The sequence below is a fragment of the Buceros rhinoceros genome, unplaced genomic scaffold, assembly GCF_000710305.1.
Source record: "Buceros rhinoceros silvestris isolate BGI_N320 unplaced genomic scaffold, ASM71030v1 scaffold6321, whole genome shotgun sequence".
NCBI lineage: Eukaryota > Metazoa > Chordata > Aves > Bucerotiformes > Bucerotidae > Buceros > Buceros rhinoceros.
Genome location: NW_010392584.1, coordinates 196,606 through 202,732, shown reverse-complemented (window position 1 = coordinate 202,732; position 6,127 = coordinate 196,606).

The window sequence follows — 6,127 nt, the reverse complement described above, 5'->3', positions numbered from 1 at the left end:
AGCGCATGCTCAGACACAGGGTTGGGGGCTCAGCCCATCTTCAATTTGATGACAGCCTCTCCTTTGATTAACTCCCTCCAGGGGTGCCAGGCTTGGGCCAGAAAGCATTCACCACCACCCAGCAGGGAACAGGGAGGCTACAGCAGGGTGAGAGCTTGAGGGAAATAATGACTGAGAGCATCTAACAAAAGGTATGAAATCCCAGCTGAGACAGAGGGCAGCACGAACACAAAAAGTACAGAGTTACGGTACTCCCAGACTGGACACCTTAGAAGTATCACACTGAGGTACAGTTATAAAAAGGTCTCCAAGGGCTAATGGCAGATTAGCCAGCTGGGTCACATATGCTGACCTTGCTGTTACAGATCATTACAGTCCAGCATCCAAGAGGATGCATAGAATATTGTTTACAACTCGGTAAACAATGAGACAACTCAGAGACACTGTCTCTCAGCAGTGTCCTCAAAGGCAGCAGTAGCTGTCAGCAGCATACAGTGCCACCAGCTGACCATGCTGGCCATCAGCTAGGGACTATTTCCATGTGGAACTGGCTCAAAAGCTACCAGACAAGATGCTTGGAAGAGCCTGTGAGAAGGGGTAAAGCTTTACTGTGTGGCTGAACTGCCAAGTGCTTTGCAGTAAGGAAATCTGAGGACCTGTTTTTCTCCTTTTCTGTTCCTTTATGATTAGGGACTTGCAAACACATTTTGCCCTAAACTGCCACATCACACTTATGTCTAATTAAACAGCCATTCTCCTCCAAAACCTGCAGTGGGCACAGCCCAGGGTGCTGGCAGGCCAGACTGGGACCTGCCCAGGACAAGGATCAAGCCCTGGGCCCTTGCCCACCCATACTGCTGCTGGGATCTCTCTTAATTTTTGCTGAGATGTGCTGGAGCATTTCATTGGTGGTCACCTGCAACCTCTCTGGAAAGTGCTGCAGCTTTTGCAGAAAAGGGGAGGAAGCTCCAATCCTCAGTGTTGCTGCACAGAACACCCAATGAGGCTCAGATCCTCAAGCAGAAGGGTGCAGTGCCACCTCTGGCACCCCACAGTAGCCAAGACACCCTTAGAGATGTCAGGATGGTGGATAGCATCATGGGAGACCCACACTGCTCTCAAATAGCAGTGGGTGAGCAGGTGGAATACCATCTCTAGCATCTCAAATAACACCAGAAATCTGTGCAGGCACCTACATTCCCTTCAGTCCAGGTACTGGGGCAGCTAGAGCAAAATTCACTCAGCAGTATTCAGACAAGAGCCACTTCAGGTAAGCCCCTGGCACTGTATGCTCTGCTCTAGCATTTACGTTCAATAGACTGAGATTTAGATGCAACACTTCAGTAAAACTCCTAATGGTTCCTACCAAACCTTTGGCTCAAGCCAAACCGTGGCAGCCCTGTTTGCCTTGATGGAGTAACTAGTGTCTATGATGCTTCTTCAGGGAGACACAAGTTTCCTGTAATTTGTAAATCTGACTGAAAACACTAAATACTGATTACATGAGCCAAAAGAACAGCAGTGCCAAAGCTGCTGCTGGCAGGGAAAATAGCAATGCTCCATCCGAAGGGAGCAATGTAAAGCACAGTGAAGCTGCTGCTGGAACCCAGTGGAAGGATGCTGTGTCTCCACACTGGAGATGTGTGAGGCCACAAAGGGCATACAATGTGCAATGCTAAACGTAAGACCAGATGGGAATTTTGACAGTAAAGTCAGAGAGCTTCTACACATGACATACGAATGATCAGACATCCCCGCTATTAAGCCAAGCCCTGATTATATATTATTTCTTTTATTTTTTGAGTGAAGCTGCCTTACCTCTGTAATGTCTCAGGTACGGAGGAGCAGACCTTTCCTCTTTTCTAGCTGTTTCTTCCCCTTCTGCTATTTTCTTTTTACAGTCTTGGCAGTGCTGTGGGTTTGGGATCCAGCTCCTGGGAGTCAGGTTTCCTCCTTGCTGGGCATAGGTGAATCCTTCTCTACCCGCCTCCGCCCCTGAGAAGTAGGTGCTGCAGGCGGAGTGCTCCAGTACTGACCTGTGCTGATTCCACGACACCTACAGGACCTCTGTAGGGGCTGCCCACACCAGGTGATGGTGCTTGCCTATCTCTTCTTGTGGGGACGACCCCAGAGAGATGGAGAGAGGGGGCTCGGGAGATATCTCTATTGCAACACCAGCAAGATTTTAGCTAATAGGTTTCGGGGACAGGTCCTGCAGCACTGATGTCCATGGAAGACACCTTTGCCATCCCCTGCAAAGCCATGAGCAGTGCCCAGGTGCTGCAGCCAGCAGCCCCCTTAGACCAGATGAAGCCAACTCAGGTGCCAGCATCATGAAAACAATGATGCCTCTTCAGCTGCTTCATCTTTCTAAATTTCCTGACCAAGTACCAAACTGCAGGGAACATTCATGGCTTAAACAGCCACAGTGATCCCAGCCTTACCGTGCAGCAGATCTCAGTGCTACAGGTTGTGCTGGCCAGTGAATCTGAGATATGATAAGTACATACTCTTCACTAAGAGTATGTATGTCAACCTTTACTACTCAAGTGTGTTGGCATTGGAGGGTTCCCAAAATTCTTCTGTTTTGAAATACACTGAGCTAGCAGCAATGCTGCAATAATTTTATCAAAGCGTGTACCTGCCAAGTCAGGCATCAGGAAGACATTTGCTACCAGCCAACATATGCAATTTTACAGCCTTATTTTATGTCTTCTCCTTAATAATATCTAATATTCAGCTACAGCCATTATGGACATCTGCTGAACAAGATGCAAGATCCAGGCTGACAGACCTATACCATAATGTTTTAATTGCAAAAACTCAGACGTGTGCAATCACAGGAGGATGCAAATGTTTCAGCATTCCAGCTTCCCAGGACAGAAAAGAAAAAATGACCAAAATACCAGTGAAATTCTCAGCCACAGTTACGTGATTTCAGGCCAGGGTGTTTGAAATTGAACCAAGGAATACTAGGTCCATACATTTTTTTAACCACCTCATGATATTTTAGTTATTTGCCCTGGAAATGCGAAGATTAGTCAGAGTGAAGCATGAATGGAAATCACAGAATCATCTGGTTGGAAAAGACCTGTAAAATCATCGAGTCCAGCTGTTCATCTTGCACTGCCAGGGTCCCTAAACCATGTCCCTCAGCACCACATCTACACAGCTTTTAAACATTTCCAGGGATGGGGACTCCACCATCTTCCTGGGCAGCCTGTTCCAATGCTTCACAACCTTCTCTGTAAAGAAATTTTCCCTGATATCTAATCTAGATCTCCCCTGGTGCACCTTAAGGCCATTTCTTCTTATCCTGTCGCTTGTTATATGGGAGAAGAGACCAACCTCTGCCTCACTACAACCTCCTTTCAGGTAGTTGTAGAGAGCAATAAGGTCTCCCCTGAACCTCCTTTTCTCCAGGCTAAACAACCCTAGTTCCCTCAGCTGCTCCTCGTAAGACCAGCTTTCCAGACCCTTCACCAGCCTGAACACATTTGTGGAAGATCCAAGAGAAACAAAAAAGTGAGGGTGAGAAGAAAGGTCTCCATGCTGGCCAAGGACATGATGGAGAGCCATCATAAGGGTAAACACTGAGGAAAGTGTGGTTTGCCGCAGGAGCTAGAGGCTGGACTCCAAGAAGCCATTGACTTCTGAAGTTTATGAAAGCTCAGTCTAAAAACCAGTTCATCATCACCTGTCCAGAGGACATAAGAAACTGGACAAGAACTTGATACCTGGCTTTTCTCATCCTCCACATACCAAAGTCATCCTGGCAGAAGGAAATGGCCACAAACAGCAATGGCTCTCATGAGAAGGAATAAAAAATCCAGGAGAGAATAAATGTGAGTGACTGAAACCGGTTTGATTGTTATCCCTTTCCCTTCCTATGTACCCATTCACTGAATTTTATATATTAATTTCCTACAAAATTATATAACTCATGTCACCAGCTGTCATAAACGGACACCTTCCTAGCAATGGGATGAAATTAAATCCAGAAGCACTTGTTCTTCCCTAAGCACTGATCCTGAGTCTGCCCCTGAGGGGCACAGTGAGGTCCTAACTTGGAAAGAGTTCCCAGTCAGGTAATTACAAGTCACACCTCCTCCAGCAATGGGTAAAGTCCAGATAAAGACTGTAACAGTGGTCTCTGCTGGATCTGACATCTGGTGGCCACATTCATAGCATCAGCTAGAAAACATGGTCCCATTTAGCTCAGCAGCTGAGCAGGGGAATAGGGCAGTCACTGCTCTCCTCCAAAATTCCCCCCATCTTCCGCAGGAAAACCTTTTAAAAACAAGACACTCTCTGGAACATTTCCACGTTTTTTAAAGAAGTCTTAAAAACGACCCAGATGAAAGCCAGGGCTCTTCTCAATGGTATAAGAATAACCCTGCCTCTCAGCAGTGTTTTGTGTGAATGCTCCCTGATTGTAAGTGGGCTTGGTCCTCTTGTGGAACGGGGAAGTGCCATCCCTGTATCGTGAATGCGAGACACAGGCCCTGCTGCCTTGTTCAGTTGCACTTGGAAAAGGAGAGCTGAATACAGAATTAAGCCAAAACCTCGAATCGCTGTTTGGAACAGTAAACAACAGACCGTCTTGTCACCTGCAGTATTCACGGGGCAACTTGTTTTTCTTGTTTAAAATGTAAACCTCAGACAAAAAGCAAAACACCAAGAAGCTCTGAAAGGAACAGATATTCTGTTTCAGGTAATCACCTTCTCAGTTACATTTCGATCACATGGCAGGGTGCAACAGAGATAAAACGTGTTTCTGTAGAAAATCTGCCCGCTGTTTCATAAAGCAAATTGTTTTCTCTGCATTTGGTAATGCATCAAACTAGTTTGGCCTTTCTTGCTTCAAGACAGCTTTTCTCCAGAATAGGAATAAACAAAATAGGCTGGAAGGAAGAAACAATGGTGATGTGTGTGAGCATCTGTGACACCAGCTGTGTTGTGTCCCCGTGTTGTTTGCCTGTACCATAGGTTACCCATACCTGAGGAACTGATGGCATGAGACCACATGTAGGTCACGGACACTCTCCTGTGCCCACCTCTTCTCAGCTCCAGCTGCTGTTTGAAACCCAAAATTGTTGTTAAAAGGGAAAAAGGTTCGTGGCTCTGGTGGTAACTGATGCACAAAGCCAGTGAAGCTGCAAGGCGAAAAGTTGGGACAACCGCTTTGCCCAGAGCTGTATTTTCTCCCTGGTCACTGTAGCAGGAAGGTGGCTCTCAAGCCTGACTACTGCCGACTCATTGCCCATGATGACTATTCCATTGCGTGTCCTGCTGGGAACACTCCCAGGTGGGTTTCTTTGGTGGAACTGCGTATCAGAGGTGTGAGGTTTGTAAATATGGCTTGTTTGGTCACACGCCATGGAAAGGAGCACTGTCACCTTCAAATCCATTGGTGGGCCACGCTGGGATTTTACATCCCCCATGGTTAAAAAAAATAGCCTGTTGCAATTAGCTCTATTCAATTTGAAAGATTAGAAATTCAGGAAAGATCAGAGTACATCAATATTTCATTGATACATTTCAATACTTCTCAACTGTTTTGATTCCTCTCTTCCTTCTGTTCATTAGGTATTAGCATTTCCACACATCTTGAAAAACACAGCACAGGGGGAGTCATCTTTAATAGAGAGAAATAAATTGGCTGCCAATGTGGAAACTGGCACACTCTTTTGTTTACACAGCTCAAAACTTGCACTTTTGTTAAGTGATGACGTGTGCAAATGTCTATAATCCAGTGCTGTCAAGCCCTGAAGCAAATCAGATAAAAAGAGGGTGGTTGTAGTAAAGCACGTAGAAAACTGCAAGCCTGCAATACGATCTCTCTTTGAGCTGTTTTGCATTGTGTGCCAAATGAAGGGCTACAATTTTATAAGGGACTTAATCATTGTCGTATGATCAACCACAGCTTGAAACAACAGCCAAAACGTATTTTCCTTGGAAAGGAATCTGCCACAAAGACAAGGCAGTAAATGGAGAAAAACACAGGCAAGCTGATTATTAATAATCAATTTAATTCGAAAGCTGCACCTCCTCTTTTCAACCAAGTAGTAGGCAGCTGACTCAATCAAATTCTGAGGACCAGGTACTTGGCAAAGACACCAGCGGA